Below are 19899 nucleotides of genomic sequence, written 5' to 3'. Positions count from 1 at the left end.
TGGAAACAGCCCCATCACCTGCCTCGCTTCCAGAGGGACCAAGCCCAGATCCACAATCCAATGAGGAACTGATGTCTCCAGCCTCAAGAAAACAGTTCCAGACCGAACAGGAAGCAGATGAAAGCCTCCAAAGAGCTTGAACGGTGGCAAGGAGCAACCAACCACCTCTCAGCTCTTTTAATCGATCCAGGTTTATTGTAGAACGAGGACTTTTATACAAGGAAACTCTTTCTGGTGGACACCAGGAAGACTGGCATCCTCAGAGACAGTTGGTAGTTCCAACTAAGTACCGGGTAAAGCTATTAAGCTTAGCTCACGATCATCCTAGTGGCCATGCCGGGATGACAGAACCAAAGACCATTTGGGAAAGTCGTTCCACAGGGCGGGAATGGGCAAGGATTTTCTACCTATGTCCAGTCTTGTGAGGTTTGCCAAAAAGAGTAGGAAAACCCCAAGACCAGGTCAAAGCTCCTCTCCAGCCACTCCCCATCATTGAGGTTCCATTTCAGTGAGTAGCTGTGGATATTCTGGGTCCTTTTCCGAAAAAGACACCCAGAGGAAAGCAGTACATATGGATTTTCATGGATTTTGCCACCCGATGGCCGGAAGCAGTAGCTCTAAGCAACACCAGGGCTAAAAGTGTGTTCCAGGCACTAGCAGACATTTTTGCCAGGGTAGGTTGGCCCTCCGACATCCTCACAGATGCAGGGACTAATTTCCTGGCAGAAACTATGAAAAACCTTTGGGAAGCTCATGGGGTGAATCACTTGGTTGCCACTCCTTACCGCCATCAAACAAATGGCATGATGGAGAAGTTTAATGGAACTTTGGGGGCTATGATATGAAAATTTGTAAATGAGCACTCCAATGATTGGGACCTAGTGTTGCAGCAGTTGCTCTTTGCCTACAGAGCTGTACCACATCCCAGTTTAGGGTTTTCACCATTTGAACTTGTATATGGCTGCGAGGTTAAGGGGCCATTACAGTTGGTGAAGCAGCAATGGGAGGGGTTTACACCTTCTCCAGGGACTAACATTCAGGGACTTTGTAACCAACCTACAAAACATCCTCAGAATCTCTTTAGCCCTTGCTAAAGAAAACCTACAGGATGCTCAAAAAGGCCAAAAAGCCTGGTATGATAAACATGCCAGAGAGCGTTCCTTCAAAGTAGGGGACCAGGTCATGGTCTTAAAGGCTCTCCAGGCCCATAAAATGGAAGCATCATGGGAAGGGCCATTCACGGTCCATGAGGGCCTGGGAGTTGTTAATTATCTCATAGCATTCCCCACCTCAAACCAAAAGTCTAAGCTGTACCATATTAATTCTCTAAAGCCCTTTTATTCCAGAGAATTAAGGGTTTATCAGTTTAAAGCCCAGGGAGGAGATGATGCTGAGTGGCCTGAAGATGTCTACTACGAAGGGAAAAGTGATGGTGGCGTAGAAGAGGTGAACCTCTCCATGACCCTTGGGTGTATGCAGCGACAACAGGTCAAGGAGCTGTGCACTAGCTATGCTCCGATGTTCTCAGCCACCCCAGGACTGACTGAATGGACAAACCACTGCATTGACACAGGTAATGCTCACCCAATTAAAGCCTAACCTTACCACGTGTCTCCTCAAGCTAAAACTGCTATAGAACAGGAGATCCAGGACATGCTACAGAAGGGTGTAATCTGCCCCTCTGGCAGTGCATGGGCATCTCCAGTGGTTCTAGTTCCCAAACCAGATGGGGAAATATGTTTTTGTGTGGACTACCGTAAGATAAATGCTGTGACTCACCAGACAACTATCCAATGCCATGCACAGATGAAATATTGGAGAAACCAGTTCATCTCTACCTTGGACTTAACCAAGGGGTACTGGCAGGTACTGCTAGATGAGTCTGCCAAGGAAAGGTCAGCCTTCACCACACGTCGGGCTGTATGAATTTAATGTGCTCCCTTTCGGGCTGCGGAATGCACCCGCCACCTTCCAAAGACTTGTAGATGGTCTCCTAGCAGGATTGGGAGACTATGCAGTCGCCTACCTTGATGATGTGGCCATATTTTCAGATTCCTGGGCAGAACACCTGGAACATCTACAAAAAGTCTTCAAGCACATAAGGGAGGCAGGACTAACTGTTAAGGCTAAGAAGTGTCAAATAGGCCTAAACAGAGAGACTTACCTTGGACACCAGGTGGGTCAAGAAACTATCAACCCCCTACAGGCCAAAGTGGATGCTATCCAAAAGTGGTCTGTCCCAAAGTCAAAGAAACAGGTCCAATATTTCTTAGGCTTGGCCGGATATTACAGGCAATTTGTACCACAATACAGCCAAATCGCTGCCCCACCGACAGACCTAATCAAAAAGAAACAGCCAAATATAGTTCAGTGGATTGAAGAGTGTCAGAAGGCCTTTAACCAGCTTAAAGCGACACTCATGTCTGACCCTGTGCTAAGGGCTCCAGAGTTTGACAAACCGTTCCTAGTAACCACAGATGCGTCCAAGCATGGTGTGGGAACAGTTTTAATGCAGAAAGGACCGGATCAAGAATTCCACCCTGTAGTGTTTCTCAGCAAGAAGCTGTCTGAGAGGGAAAGCAACTGGTCAGTCAGTGAAAAAGAATGTTATGCCATTGTCTATGCTTTGGAAAAGCTACGTCCATACATTTGCGGACCACGTTTCCACCTGCAAACCAACCATGCTGCGCTACAGTGGCTTCATACTGCCAGGGGAAATAACAAAAAACTTATTCGGTGGAGGTTAGCTCTCCAAGATTTTGATTTTGACATCCAACACATCTCAGAAGCTTCTAACAAAGTGGCTGATGCACTCTCCCATGAAAGTTTCCCAGTATCTGGTTAAACACCCTCTGGTAACACCCTCTGGTTAAAATCGTCCTTGAGATGTGGAAATTATTGTTAATCTTTATACTCTTGGTAGTATACTTAGAGGTGCATGTTTCTCAGATCCATGAACTCAACACCCTATCTTAATCCATCCCTATGTGTCCTTTTCTCCTATAGTTAAAAACTCATAAGCCGCTTTCATGAAAAAGCAGAAATGTGTCTGCAAGGAATTCTGTACACCCTATTTCACCCATTGTCATTACTCCTGAATGTACAGTACAAGGTCTGCCATGCACAAATCTCTTCTCTTCATGTCCTTTTTTCCCTAGTCTTTACTGTTCTGATGCTATAAACAAATATGGGCATCATAAAGACTTGAAATTATCTATAGTTGCCTTGCAGACACTCTCTGCTATGCTATAAATGAAATGTGGGATTGAGATGCAATGCATTTATGTCTTTCTAGAAGACCATACATAAATTAAAATGGAACAACCAGGCAGGATAGCAATAAACCAATTCTATTGTAAAAGTAGATTTGTCAAGAATTTCTGCAATGATTAAAAAAATGTTATTCACAAAACCTTATGGACAAATCATGACAGAGCATAAGCAACAGCCTTTCAAACCCCTGTCTTAATGGTAATATAATGGACAAGAGAAATGCAATAAATTAAAAGCAAATGCTTGATTAATATAGCTGCAACAGGACATGAGCCTGTTGATGGTATACCTTCCTTTTGATAGTTAGATGTTAAAAAAAGAGGACATTTATTTTAATGGCACTTAAGATGCACTGAAATTGTTCTTCTCTCTGCACTGCTCAGACTATTCCATCACCACCTCCAGCCCGTCCCCCCTTGGACAACATGTTTATTGTTTTCTTACTAATGTTGGCTTTAACATTTTTGTAAGTGATAATAGGAAGCAGACCAAATAGTAGATTTGCAGCTCCAATCTGCATTTGAAATAGGACAACCAATTCCTACAACCTGTTGTGTGATCCCCTTCTCACGTAAATAACTTATCCCCATTTTAGGTGTCAGTGTGGCATTTTTCATAGGTTGGATTTAATCAGAAGTGTGATTTAGCTGGAAGAGTTGTAAATTCTAGTGTAATGAACAAACAGTGATGTGAATGTGTCTCTTCCTGAAGGGATGACAAGTGGTGTATTGCCATCCCATTGAACTTAAATAAGCATGTACATGCATATGCAATTGCAGAGCAATAACTAAATAAATGAGGGAGTCCAGCTACTTTGATAAATTTAATCTGTGTTCTTCCAAATACATTTTTTATTTCTGCATTTGGCAAATATGATGGCTCATGTGATACAAGCAACAGCAAACTAGCTTCAGTTCAATTGCTCAGATTTGAGAGAGGCTGCATTTTTGCAGCAAAAGAAATAAAATTAAGCATACTTTTCAATCTAAATAATACCATGGATGACTTTTGCAGAGTTCAGGGAAGCACAAAGCAGATAGGAAACCATGGTATTTTTCCCACCAGCAAAATTAAAAATTGGTGAAAATTAAATAGAGAACTGCTTCACCTTAAATTTGTTTACACAGTTGTATTTACACCATAAGGAGAAAAACTGAGTATGGATTGGACACATCTTGAATTCTTTATTGAGGCCTAGATTATATCCAGGTGTCCATGTGCAGAAAAAACATTACAAACTTAGATCTCTTCCTTTCCAAATTGAAGAGATTATGAGGAGTGGCAAACCGCCACCTTGTCCCCAAGAGGCTCATGTGGTGAAATCCACAGATTTCTGAGGTTGGAAGAGGGTGAAGAAAGGGAGGACCTACTTCTGTGACCATATCCCCTGCTATGTGGCAGGATTTGTATGTGTGTAAAGTTATACACTCAGAGCCATGTTACCACACTCTGGCTCCAGTCCAGAGAACCAGTCAATGTCAGAACAACTCCAACAGGAGCCAGGCTGCCAGAGAAGAGGTATCAGCAGCGCAAGGAACTGTCTTGTAAACTGTCTCCTGGCTCCAAATAAAGGGGAGCTCCTTCCCCACAGATATCCAAGAGCCATGGGGAATGCTAAGACCAAAATCCACCTCCCATCCAACCAATGCTATTAGGAAAACCTCTTCCTTCCTTCTCTTAGACCTCTTTTGAGAGTTCTTCCACAGGAGGAGGCAATGTGGCACTGACCTTTCGATGACTGCAATGGGAGTTTTCCAGACTAAGGACTGAGTAAAAGCTGAGTAAGAAACTCAGGATTTGGCCTTGCATCTTAAAACACTGTATAGGGATACATTCATGATGGGGGCAAAGCATTATTATTATTAAATTCTGGGGGGAGGGAGAGAGGAGAAACTCAACATGGAATTCTCTATTTAGCATCACTTACAAAACTCATCCAGAATTTAAATGGATATAGGAACAGTTCAACAGGATAACTGGCAGACATTTTATGTTGTGTGAATTTAAATGGCAGTGTTATGTGTGATTGGAATTTCTGTCCAGCAGATCAGATTTCAGGATGGGTTCCACACAACTAGGATGGCTGGGACAGGTGCAGCTGGTGAATGCAGAGTGTGATATGTTGAGGTCCTGATGTAATTTTGAGGCCACAGCATTTTTTTTATGAATGTACAATTACACGCTGAATGAGCCATTTTCAAAAGAGATCACCCAGTGTGTTTACATGAATCTCAAGATGCTACATTCGTGTGTATTTGGACATTCAGTAAATCATCCCTTTCTCCTACCTTTAACAACTAAGATCAAATACAAGAAGTCTACCGTTAAGCAGGGTTGAGATTGATATTTTAATCACATGTAAATCAGGAAATCCAAATTCCTGGTTCCGACAAATACTGTAACAGCTACCAGACCTTATTCAGTCATGTAAAATGCTTCATACGTGCAGGTAGACAAAGATGTTGTTGCTGTATATACAGGAGCAAGTGCTGGATCCTTTCTATCATTTCCATTGCTGCATGTTTTGGTTTATAGTTTAGCATCTACATAAGATAGACAGACTTCCAGCTGGGACTTTTTGGGGTAATAATGACTAGTAGTTTGTGACAATTTGGGAAATCTGGCTGTAGAACTTATGAATTCAAGTCACACAAATGAGGGTCATTCTTGTCAGTTGCCAGCTTGTGCAGATCAAGGAGTAACTGGTTCACATTCTTTTCCAGGTGCAAGGCACACTCCATTGCTGTCAACCCATTCTCCCAATCATCAAAGTCTGGTTTCTTGATGTCCTGCAAAAAGATGTGACTGCCCCTCTGGTTCTGTAACTTCATGAGTTTTTCAACATGCTCACGCTCCTCGTGGGACTGGTGCAGGAAATACTTGGAAAAGTTCTTTAGAGCCACACGTTATGAAGTTGTCATTATAAAATTGCGGTATCAGGAATCACCTCTATGTAGACATGGAATCCAACACTTGTTGACAGTGGCTGAAATATGCATCTACCAGACAAGGGACAATAGAGTGTCATTAACTTTAACAACTGTATATGACTGAACCGTTGATATGATAAGGAGATTTACTGAAGCTGGGAGAAGCTATTTCCTCCAGTTTGTCTGCAAGGGATGGATCAAATGGGAGTGGAGAACCACCAGCAACAGAATGAAAGAACTAGCTGTTGGTACGGGGGAAATATAAACTGTAGAGACAAGAGGCGAAAGCTTTTGTCAGGAAAGGGGAAGAGGGAAAAAAAGGCATGATTTAGTAGTGGGGGGGTTTCTGTTAACTGCAAACCAAGTACGATCACAGGAGGCTAGCTGGATTAGAGTAGGCTGCCATGGGTGGATGGTGGATCCTCCCTTTGAGGAGGCTAGCCCCCAGCTCTGCGGCTTCTGTCTGCAACACCACCACTCTCCCTCCACAGTCAGAGCTCCGAAACCCCTCATGCCCGGAGGAACCTTGAGCATCCCTGCCCTTCAGTCGGAGGATCCCCAGGCTGGCCGGAGCACCGAGCCCCCATGGCCAGAGGAGCCCTGGGCCAGCTGCACCATACCTCCTCTCCCCTTCCCTCCCCAGACCCCAAGCTGCACTGCAGGAAAAGCATCTCTTCCCGAAGCAGAACCTGAGCTTTTGATATGCCCCATGCAGTTTCTGGGGTGGCTGAGGAAGTGCTATGTGCTGTTCAGCTTCCTGGGTTCATCAGTCATCTCCCTGGTGATATGACTGATGAACCCAGAAAGCTGAATAGCACATACTACATCCTCAGCCATCCTGAAACCTGCATGGGGCCTAATAAAGCAAAAGCTTCCCCCCGCCAAACCTGCAACCAGGTTTCAGGCAGCAGAGCCTCCCCTAGCCTATTATACCCACAACCCGTGGTGGGCTCTGTGTTTCAGAAGAGAAGTCATGAGCTGCTGGGGAAGGATCCTGGACATCTCAGAAGGCTCAGCTCAATACAAAAACCTCTCTAGAGTGGTGAAAAAACAGACAGGAGAAATTGATACAGGTGTGTTTATTATTTTGTTGAGATCTGTATATCTCTTTATCCTGTTAGCTGAAGAGCAGTGGTGTTTTATAATCCTTAGTAAAGTCTATGTTTCTACTGACATTCACCACTCCATGCCCCTGAAGAGGTAAACTGTAAACCAGAGAGTTCACCCCTTTTATGGCAATCTGGGTTGAGTGCAAGCGTATGTCCCAAAATGATCAAGGCCAGGAACAGTGTCTGAACTCTGCGCAGCTCCCGCACATGAAGGGCATGTGGGATTCAGCATTTGGATCTTCTCACAACAGCCTGGTGAGTGTTCACTGCACTTGAAGCAACAAAGGAAGCATTCACTTGACTCTGGGGGAGAGTTCCTAACCTACACAGTTTGGTCAGTAATACTGCTGAAAGCATGAGGTAAGAAACTGCCTGAATCTGATACAGTGGATCTAAAGGCAGAGGAGGCCTGGAATTACTTCAATCAAAGTTGCAGAAACTATCAGAAGCCTGCATCCCAAGAAAAGGGAAAACATTAATTGGCAGGAGTTGTAGACCAAGCTGGATGAGCAACCATCCCAGGGAGGTGATTAAGAAAAAACAGAAAGCCTACAAGGAGTGGAAGATGGGAGGGACTAGCAAGGAAAGCTACCTTACTAAGGTCAGAACATGTAGGGATAAAATGAGAAAGGCCAAAAGCCATGTAGAGTTGGACCTTGGAAAGGGAATTAAAAGCAATAGCAAAATGTTCTATAGCCATATAAATAAGAAGAAAACAAAGAAAGAAGAGGTGGGACCGCTTAACACTGAGGATGGAGTGGAGGTTAAGGATAATCTAGGCATGGCCCAATATCTAAACAAATACTTTGCCTCAGTCTTTAATGAGGCCAATGAGGAGCTTAGGGATAATGGTAAGATGACAAATGGGAATGAGGATATGGAGGTAGATATTACCATATCTGAGGTAGAAGCCAAACTCGAACAGCTTAATGAGACTAAATCGGGGGGCCCAGATAATCTTCATCCAAGAATATTAAAGGAACTGGCACATGAAATTGCAAGCCCGTTAGCAAGAATTTTTAATGAATCTGTAAACTCGGGGGTTATACTGTATGACTGGAGAATTGCTAACATAGTTCCTATTTTTAAGAAAGGTAAAAAAAAAGTGATCTGGGTAACTACAGGCCTGTTAATTTGACATCTGTAGTATGCAAGGCCTTGGAAAAAATTTTGAAGGAGAAAGTAGTTAAGAACATTGAGGTCAATGGTAATTAGGACAAAACACGGCTTTACAAAAGGTAGATCATGTCAAACCAACCTGATCTTCTTTGAGAAGGTAACAGATTTTTTAGACAAAGGGAATGCAGTGGATCTAATTTACCTCGCTTTCAGTAAGGCATTTGATACGGTTCCACATGAAGAATTATTAGCTAAATTGGAAAAGATGGGGGTCAATATGAAAACTGAAAGGTGGATAAGGAACTGGTTAAAGGGGAGACTACAGCGGGTCACACTGAAAGGTGAACTGTCATACTGGAAGGAGGTTACTAGTTGAGTTCCTCAGGGATCGGTTTGGGGACCAATCTTTTTATTACTGACCTTGGCACAAAAAGTGGGAATGTGCTAATAAAGTTTGTGGATGACACAATGCTGAGAGGTATTGCCAATACGGAGAAGGACTGGGATATCATACAGGAAGATCTGGATGACCTTGTAAACTGAAGTAATAGTAATAGGACGAAATTTAATAGTGAAAAGTGCAAGGTCATGCATTTAGGGATTAATAGCAAGAATTTCTTTTATAAACTGGGAACACATTACTTGGAAGTAACAGAGGAGGAGAAGGACCTCGGAATACTGGTCAATCACAGGATGACTATAAGCCACCAATGTGATATGGCTGTGAAAAAAGCTAATGTGGTCCTGGGATGCATCAGGCGAGGTATTTCCAGTAGAGATAAGGAGGTGTTAGTACCGTTATACAAGGCACTTGTGAAGCCTCATCTGGAATATTGTGTGCAATTCTGGTCTCCCATGTTTAAGAAGGATGAATTCAAACTGGAACACGTACAGAGAAGGGCTACTAGGATGATCCAAGGAATGGAAAACCTGTCTTATGAAAGGAGACTCAGAGAGCTTGGCTTGTTTAGCCTAACCAAAAGGAGGCTGAGAGGAGATATGATTGCTCTCTATAAGTATATCAGAGGGATAAATACCAGGGAGGGAGAGGAATTATTTAAGCTCAGTACCAATGTGGAAACAAGAACAAATGGATATAAATTGGCCATCAGGAAGTTTAGACTTGAAATTAGATGAAGATTTCTAACCATCAGAGGAGTGAAGTTCTGGAATAGTCTTCCAAGGGAAACAGGGGAGGCAAACAACATATCTGGCTTCAAGACAAAGCTTGATAAGTTTATGGAGGAGATATGATATGATGGGATAGCCTAATTTTGGCAATTAATTGATCTTCGACTACTAGAGGTAGATATGCCCAATGGCCTGTGATGGGATGTTAGATGGGGTGGGATCTGAGTTACTACAGAGAATTCGTTCCTGGGTGTCTGGCTGGTGATCCTTGCACATATGCTCAGGGTTTAGCTGATCGCCATATTTGGGGTCGGGAAGGAATTTTCCCCCAGGGCCAATTGGCAGAGGCCCTGGGGGTTTTTCACCTTCCTCTGCAGCATGAGGCATGGGTCACTTGCTGAAGGATTCTCTGCATCTGGAAGTCTTTAAACCACAATTTGAGGACTTCAATAGCTCAGACATACGTTAGGGGTTTGTTACAGGAGTTGGTGGGTGAGATTCTGTGGCCTGCGTTGTGCAGGAGGTCAGACTAGATGATCATAATGGTCCCTTCTGACCTTAAAATCTATGAATCTATTATTCTATAGTTTGGTAAGTTAGGCATAAACGTATATTTTATCTTTATTTTTCTTGTACACATTTCTGACTTTTATGCCTCATTACTCATACTCACTTAAAATCTCTCTCTTTGTAGTTAATAAACTTGTTTTACTGTTTTATCTATTCCAGTGTGTTTAAATTGATGTGTATGAATAACTATTTGAGATAATAAGGAATAACAGGCAATATATTTGGACTATTGAGGAAAGATCTGGGCAGCACAGGACATATATTTCTGGGGGTAAATCAGGGCAGGGTGTGTGTTGGGGTCACCCTGCAGTATAACCCAGGCTGGTGAGAGCCAGAGTATAACCCAAGTGAGGGTGGCAGCCTGCAGTTACTTACACACTTACACACAAACACACACACACACGGTGTGACTTTCATGCTGTTTTTGTGAGCAGCCCAGTTGGGAGCTACTTCAGCAAGGCGTTTTGAGGCACCCAAGGTTGCAGGGCACAGCTGCTTATTAGTATGGATTGTACCCTGGTATGTCACACCTTAATAAATGGGTTATTTCAGACAAACACAGGATTTGATCATGCAAATACTTGTTTTTCACATGTGTATTCCAGATTTCAACACACACAAGTGTGTATACAAGTGTAATATGCATTTGAAAGTTTGGCCATTTGGTTCCAATTCTACTCTTAAACACATGTGCAATTCCCACCAAGTTAAATGGGAACTGCATGCATATATTTGAGGACAATCTGATTGTAGAAGGGCTCAGACTTGTGCACAACAAAATCAGTGTCAGAATTCCCAGTGACTTAAATGGAAGCCAGATCTAGCCCTTGTCTATAGTCCAAACAGTTACAGTGGAGACCGAGTAAGAAAATGTGAGACAAAATTTTTCTGCAGCATAAAAGGAGCTGAGAGACAGTGACATTTACCATACAGACACAGTTGGGACTCTTAGTGCACAGCTCCTGGATCTGCTGTCACTGCATATGTCCAAGGGTCATGGAGAGGTTCACCTCTTCCATGCCACCAGCACTTTTCCCTTCATAGTAGACATCTTCAGGCCACTCAGCATCATCTCCTCCCTGGGCTGTAAACTGACAAACCTTTAATTCTCTGGAATAAAAGGGATTTAGAGAATTAATGTGGTATACCTTAGGCTTTCGGTTGGAGGTGGGGAATGCTATGAGATAATTAACAGCTCCCAGGTGCTGGACCGTGAATGGCCCTTCTCATGACGCTTCCATTTTATGGGCCTGGAGAGCCTTTAAGACCATGACCTGGTCCCCTACTTTGAAGGAACGCTCTCTGGCATGTTATCATACCAGGCTTTTTGGTCTTTTTGAGCATCCTGTAGGTTTTCTTTAGCAAGGGCTAAAGAGGTTCGGAGGTTGGTTAGAAAGTCCAGAATGTTAGTTCCTGGAGAAGATGTAAATCCCTCCCATTGCTGCTTCACCAACTGTAATGGCCCCTTAACCTTGCGGCCATATACAGGTTCAAAAGGTGAAAACCCTAAACTGGGATGTGGTATAGCTCTGTAAGCAAAGAGCAACTGCTGCAACACTAGGTCCCAATCATTGGAGTGCTCATTTACAAATTTTCATATCATAGCCCCCAAAGTTTCATTAAACTTCTCCACCATGCCATTTGTTTGATGGTGGTAAGGAGTGGCAACCAAGTGATTCACCTCATGAACTCCACAAAGGCTTTCCATAGTTCCTGCCAGGAAATTAGTTCCTGCATCTGTGAGGATGTCAGAGGGCCAACCTACCCTGGCAAAAATGTCTGCTAGTGCCTGGCACACACTTTTAGACCTGGTGTTGCTTAGAGCTACTGCTTCCGGCCATCGGGTGGCAAAATCCATGAAAGTCAGTATGTACTGCTTTCCTCTCGGTGTCTTTTTCGGGAAAGGACCCAGAATATCCACAGGTACTTGCTGAAATGGAACTTCAATGATGGGGAGTGGCTGGAGAGGGGCTTTGACCTGGTCTTGGGGTTTTCCCACTCTTTGGCATACCTCACAAGACCGGACATAGGTAGAAACATCCTTGCCCGTTCCCTCCCAGTGGAATGACCCCCCCAACTCGTCTTTGGTCCTGTTCACCCCAGCATGGCCACTAGGATGATCGTGGGCTAAGCTTAATAGCTTTACCCAGTACTTAGTTGGAACTACCAACTGTCTCTGAGGATGCCAGTCTTCCTGGTGTCCCCCAGAAAGAGTTTCCTTGTATAAAAGTCCTCTTTCTACAACAAACCTGGATCGATTAAAAGAGCTGAGATGTGTTGGGGTTGCAAGTACTGGGTTCAGTGCTGGCAATGGGTCTGGTGCTACTTGTTCCACCGATTCCAGTTCTGGGACTGGCTCTGTCTGGGTCTCTGTGACTGGATCCACTACTGCTGTTGCAGACATTGGCCTGCGGTCCGGTTCCATCACCTCTGACCGGGTCCTGGTAGAAGTTTCAGGAACAGAGCTAGGCGTGACGGCTGGTTTAGCCTGGCTGCGGGTGACCATTCCCACCCTCTTGGTCCGCTTCACATGACTGGCCAAGTCTTCCCCCAACAGCATGGGGATGGGATAATCATCATAGACTGCAAAAGTCCATGTTCCTGACCAGCCCTCGTACTGGACAGGCAACTTGGCTGTAGGCAAGTCAAAAGAGTTTGACTTGAAGGATTGAATTGGCACTTGGGCCTCTGGGTTGATTAAGTTGGGGTCCACTAAGGAAGCATTGATAGACACCTGTGCTCCAGTGTCCCTCCACGCAGTGACCTTCTTCCCGCCTACACTCACAGCTGCCCTCTGCTCTGAGAGTATCTGGGCCTGAGGACTTCTGGTGTGATTCTGGTGCAATGAACTGTTAATCTGTTGGGGTTCTTGAGGCAGTTGGCCTTTACATGCCCCGTTTCGTTGCATTGAAAACATCGTCCAGCTGACGGGTCACTGGGGCGAGGTGGGTTGCTGGAGAACGGTGTGGTGGGACAGCATGGTGTCTGGAGGGTTCCTTGGGTGGTAGTTAGTGCTTTGGGTGGCCCCCGGTAGTAGCGGGTGGTCTGAGGTTGTCCATTCTGGTATCCGCTCCAACTGCGACCAGTTTTTTTCTTTTCTGCCATCTCCACCCATTTGGGTCCAATCTCCCCCACCTAGATTACAGTTTTGGGCTTCCCATTTAGGATGCATCTTTCTATTTCCTCAGGAACACCCTCTAGGAACTACTCCATTTGCATTAGGAAGGGCAAATCTTCTGGAGATTTAACACTTGCTCCTGATATCCAGGCATCCCAATGTTTCACAATGTGGTAGGCATGTCGGGTAAATGACACATCTGGTTTCCAACTTAGGGATCTGAACCGCTGATGGGAATGCTCGGGGGTTAGCCCCATTCTGACTCTCGCCTTGGTTTTGAACAGTTCATACTGGTTCATGTGTTCCTTACGCATTTCAGCCGCCACCTCAGCTAAGGGTCCACTGAGCTGCGGCCTCAGCTTTACCATGTATTGGTCTGTAGAGATGCTGTACCAAAGGGAGGCCCTTTTGAAGTTTTCTAAGGCGGCCTCGGTATCATCACCTGCTTTGTAGGTGGAGAACTTTCTGGGATGGGAAGTGGTACCTGGAGAAGGATTGCTAGGTTTTGTTGGTATATTCTGCTGAGCCTTTGTCTTCTCCATCTCCAGTGCAGGCTTCCTCTCTTTTTCCTTCTCCTCCATCTCCATCCGTCTGAGTTCTACCTGTCTTTCATGTTCCTTTTGTTTTTCCTCAGCCTCAAATCTGGCTAATTCCAGCTTTTGTTGAACCGTGGAGTCAGTCATCCTAACCTCTCTGTTTTTAAACTAACTTTACACCCGAGAGTTAGAAAGAAAACAAAAAACACCTTGGCTTGTAAAATTTTGCTGTGCTGTTATATGATACCTATATTCTCTGATAGTGATTGTCAGCCTACAAAGAAATCCTAAAAAACCCCCAAACCCTAACACCTTTGTCTCCAAGAAAATAGGCAGAAAACCCCTCTAGTTGCTCTTAGGTAAAAAAAAAAAAAAAATCAGGTCTGTGAAGACTTGTGAATTTCCCTGCAGGAGGTTAACTACCCTGCCTTTACATAGAGAAAGCTCAGCTCACAAAAGACAATTCCCTTTGGACTCTGCTCTGACCCCAAAGCAGAGAAAAAAAAATAACTGCTTTCAGTTTAACCTGCTTTCCAGCAGCCCAAAGGAAAAAAAAAATATTTCCTTTTCAAATCTGTGCTTCTGGTCCAAAAAATCTCAAAATGATTTCAAGTTGATCCCACTGCTCTACCACCATGTCAAGGTTCCTTCCCCACACTGACCTCTAGGGTACAGATGTTGGGACCTGCATGAAAACCTAAGCTTACTTTTACCAACTTAAGTTAAAACTTCCCCAAGGTACAAACTATTTTACCTTTTGCCCTTGGACTTTCGCTACCACTACCAAACGTCTAACCGGTTTTATTTTATTAGGAAAGAGCCCGTTTGGAAACGTCTTTCCCCCCAAAATCCTCACCAAAACCTTGCTCCCTCCTTCCTGGGGAAGGTTTGATAAAAATCCTCACCAATTTGCTTAGGTGACCACAAACCCTTGGATCTTAAGAACAATGAAAAAGCATTCAGTTTCTTAAAAGAAGAATTTTAATAGAAGAAACAGTAAAAAGAATCACCTCTGTAAAATCAGGGTGGTAAATACCTTACAGGGTAATTAGATTCAAAACATAGAGAATCCCTCTAGGCAAAACCTTAAGTTACCAAAAGACACAAAGACAGGAATATCCATTCCATTCAGCACAGCTTATTTTCTCAGCCATTTAAACAAACAGAATATAACGCATATCTAGCTAGATTACTTACTAAGTTCTAAGACTCCATTCCTGTTCTGTCCCCGGCAAAAGCATTACACAGACAGACACTTTGTTTCTCCCCCCCCTCCAGCTTTGAAAATATCATGTCTCCTCATTGGTCATTGTGGTCAGGTGCCAGCGAGGTTATCCTAGCTTCTTAACCCTTTACAGGTGAAAGGGTTTTTCCTCTGGCCAGGACGGATTTTAAAGGTGTTTACCCTTCCCTTTATATTTATGACAAGAGTAAAAGTCAAATTTTCATCTTGATACGCAGGAGGAAAAAACTAAGAAAAGGGCGGGGGGGAGGGGAAACCTATGCAAACTGTTAAGTACAATACAAAAGGTTATAGATAAACACCTGATCCAGTGGCCACTGGAGTCTTCTCATTGACCTAGTATGAAATGGTTCAAGCTTATAATGCTTCATTTACCAATCAGCTAAATTATTCCTGCCAATTTTAAAATGTCTGAATTATTCAAATGATTCATTTACCATCTAGAAAAAAAGAGTAAGTTAAACTAATATTGTCTAATTAATGTATCATGGTGTTGATCTCAAGTTAGTTGTTTATGTAGATTAACTCAACATAAAACACTTCCAATATTTACATCTAAGGATTTCAAAAGAGATGGGAGGGAGGAAGTTAGCACATCACAAGGTTGACCACCCTGCCTATCCCCCTTCTAAGCAACTTTATAATTCACAAAAATCTTAATAAAGCTAATAGAGTCTATGAATCTCAAATTGTACCTGTCGTAGCCTTTTTATAAAAAGTGTCCACAAAGAGTAGTTTTTGATTTATAAAAAAAACATTAAAACATGTTAAATACTTTTAAAATGATCTCTCAACGTTGAGCTTTTTGCGGGGGGGGGGGGTCGGGGGGGTTGGTCTCATTCTAATATATGAAAAAGGCTCGTAAGATGTTTATGGGGGGGTTACAGGTTATTTTGCTTGGGGATTTTTTGCTGCAGATTTTTTTAACATTAGAAATGCAAGTTTTGTTGATTCTGTTTTTTACGGAGAACTATTGATAACTGGATAATTGATAGAATGACGACATCAGATACACCATATATGCAAAACCTGGTTAACTTAAAAGTGTAATTATTTTTATTAACATTTCAAAAATAAACCTTTTTTAAAGCATTTAAGTTAAGAAATACTTAAGAGGAAAACGGTTAAAGTATCACCGACTTATCAATTCAATTAAGGACTGAGAAATCCATGTCTAAGCCAATCACATTTTTTATCCTTATTTTGTAACCATGGTACCCCCTCATGGGAATTCTTGCAATTGTTTCCCGTTCTCCACCACATTAAATTTTGTCCCCATCAGACGCTTCCTACCCATTCTTGTCTCATCACACTTCAACTCCAACCTACCAATGACAGACCATTGGTCTGTTTCAGCATTAAACATCTCCACATTATTATTATGGTAGGGGCCTTAAACAACATCCAGACCTCATTGTACTAGTCACTGTACACACAGAAACAATCCCCGGCCATGAAGAGCTGGCAATTCAAGTAGACAAGGTAGACAAAGGGTGAGAGGGAAATAAAGAGTTGAAGTGACTTGCCCATCATCCCACAGCAGGTCAGTGGAAGTAGAACCTGGGTCTCCTCAGCCCCAGACCAGTGCCCTATCCACTAAGCTATACATCCGCTTTGTTTTATTTCAGCCAATAAGACCATTACCATCTCTCTTTAGAACTGTATTGCCCATTGTGGTACGATCTGACCACCTCATGAATAATGATAAATTTATCCTCAGAGGGATATCATCAAGGACAAGGTTATCCTCTTTTTACTGTCAAGAAATGGAAACAAATAGATTACATTACCTGCCCAAGCTCATACAAATAGTCCACAAGAACAGTCACAAATATAAACTGTCTCCTGAGTCACAGTCCAGTGTCTTAACCATAGGACCACTCTCTCTTTCAAATCCCTCCTTAGTTTTAATTTCTGTTACCTACAAGTAATCAGCTAAGTAATGATAACTAGATTATGCTTGCAGTTGGGGATAGCCAATTTTACATGTGCTTTTTTTTTTAAATCAAGATTTGAAGCCATTAGAAACCTCCAATGTGTGCAAAAGCTAACCAATGTAACAGCACAATCTTGTTTCTGTTATGTTTGCTCTGCCTACCCCCTTCACTCCTAGAATCACAGAAGTGTAGGATTGGAAGGGACCTCCTGAGGTCTTCTAGACAAGTCCCCTGCACTCATAACAGGACTCAGTATTATCTAGACCATACCTGACAGGTGTTTGTCTAACCTGCTGTTAAAACTCGTCAGTGATGAAGATTCCACAACTTTCATAGGCAACTTATTCCAGTGCTTAACTACCCTGACAGGAAGTTTTCCTAATGTTCAACTTAAACCATCGTTGTGGCAAATTTAAGCCTATTTCTTCTTTCCTATCTTCAAAGGTTAAAGAGAACAATTTTTCTCCCTCCTCCTTGTAATAATCTTTCATGTATTTGAAAACTGTTATGCCCCCCACCCCTGTCTTCTCTTTTCCAAACTAAACAAACCACATTTTTTCAACCTTCTCTCATAGGTTATGTTTTCTAGACCTTTAATAATTTTTGTTGCTCTTCTCTGGACTGTCTCCAATTTATCCACATCTTTCCTGAAATGTGGAGCCCATAACTGGACACAATACTCCACACTGATTAGGTCTCAACTGGAATAGAGCAGAATAAATTACTTCTCATGTCTTGCTTAGAACATGAGAAGTTCTAATCCATCCCAGAATGATGTTTGCCTTTTTTTGCAACACTGTTGACTCATATTTAGCTTAGGTGGGAGAAGGGAGGGCAAGGTTAAGTCATATTTACAGGTCACTTTGAACGCCTGATGTATTGTGCAGATGGGCATTAAAAGACTAGTTTAAGAAGCAAAAATTTAGAGCACATTTTCAAATAAAAAACTTAGTGCCTCTGGGGCATAAGAAAGAAGGAACTGGAGTAGAAAATTGAGCAGTTTCATGTTAATTCTAAAGTTCACCAAAGTAAATGATGCTTTTCCCCTTCCCTCTCCCCCAGCCCTATCACACAGAGTAAAATATTTTTCTCAGTCCAGATGATTTATTGTAAATTAAGGAAAACAACAAAGAAAAAACTAAACATACAGCCTCCAAGAAAGGGGGAGAATGCACATACAAGGGCTCAGTGACGCATTAACATTCTCCCTCAGAGCTGAAACAATATAGTGGTTGCTGCTGCGTACAACACCACTTCAGTTACACAGCTATGCACACAACCAGCTCAGTAAACAGAAGTCCATCCACCACACCTCCCAGGAATAAATAACAAAATATGTTAACAAAAATACCCCCCCGCCCCGCCTCACACACACAGACACTTCACAATGGTATAAGCACCCTGTAAATATCATCATCACCCCCACCTGCCCTAAAATAGGTTTCCTCTCTCTCCCCCTGTCACCACATGGTTTATTTTAAAATATTTATTTAGGGAAACATCATCAAATACGTAAGTTTTACATTGTGTTCTGAGGGCAGCAAGATTTGTGATCAATTGATTTTTTTTTTCTGGAAGGAGTCCCACAATTACAGGCCAGCTGCAGAGAAAGCTCCACCCTCACATGATCACAACCCTCACCACTGTGGTTAACAGTTCCATTGTTCCAGTGGAACGAAGTGGTTATGGGCAGTCAGGGTCACACAGGGTGGAATTTACACAGCTACCCTCAGCCAGTCCCAAGTCAAGCTATCTCCAATAGTGGCTCCATGTACATGCTGAGAAGGACAAACTGACCTTAGTCATTATTTAACATCTATATTGCATTAATATTTAAAGGCTAAAGTAAGGTTGGGCCACACTGAACTAGGCACTGAACAAACATATATGCCTCAAAAGCTTAAAGTCTGAATGACATAACAGAACAGGTGAGCAATAGAGATTCATAGACTCCACAGCCTGAAGGGACCATTGTGATTATCTAGTCTGAACTACTGTATAACACAGGCTATAGAACTTCCCCAAAATAATTGCTAGAGCATATTTTATAGGGGGGAAAACCATCCAAATCTTGATTTAAAAATGTAAGTGGTGGAGAATCCACTATGACTTTTGGTAAAATGTTCCAATGGTTAATTACTGTCTCAGTTAAAAATTTACCCCTTACTTCCAGTCTGAATGTCTCTAGCTTTAACTTCCACCCATTGGATCATGTTATCCCTTTTTCTGTTAGGTTGAAGAGCCCAGTATGAACAGCCACAGTGTAGGAAGCTGGACTTGATCATTTCCAAAGGTCCCTTCCAGCCCTACATTTCTCTGATTAAATATTTTCTCCCCTTGTAGATACTTATATCCTATTCAAAACACCCCTTAACCTTATTTTTCCTTAAACTAAACAGATTTACCTCCGAGTCTACCACTATAAGGCATATTTTATAATCCTTTAATCATTCTTGTGACTCTTCTCTGAAACCTCTCCAATTTATTAACATTCTTTTTGAATTCTGGGCACCAGAACTGGCAATAGTATTCCATCAGCAGTCACTCCAGTCAAAAATATAGAGGTAAAATAACCTCTCTAGTCCTACTCAAGATTGTTTAGGCATCCCAGGATGCCATTAGCTCCTTTGGATACAGCATCACAATGGGAGTTCATGTTTAGGTAGATAAACGTTGTGAAACTCAACAGGCAAGAGCCTTAGACATCAAGGAGTAGCTGCCCCTCTTTATCTTCTGGCTTACTGAGAAAAATAACTAAAAACATCTCAAGGTATTACCCTTCAACCTGGCTGAGCCATCCAGCAGTATAGGCATGGATGTGTTTCTCTGTTCCTTTGATAAAACAACCCCATCCTTCAGCAAGACCATTTTCTCAGTCCCATTACATAGCCAGCTGTGAATGAATACGGGATATTGGCAGTGGACAGAAGGAT

Source organism: Eretmochelys imbricata, chromosome 2 (genome assembly GCF_965152235.1).
Source record: "Eretmochelys imbricata isolate rEreImb1 chromosome 2, rEreImb1.hap1, whole genome shotgun sequence".
Taxonomy (NCBI): domain Eukaryota; kingdom Metazoa; phylum Chordata; order Testudines; family Cheloniidae; genus Eretmochelys; species Eretmochelys imbricata.
The sequence above is the reverse complement of the archived record's forward strand: the minus strand, read 5'-3'. Positions refer to the sequence as shown.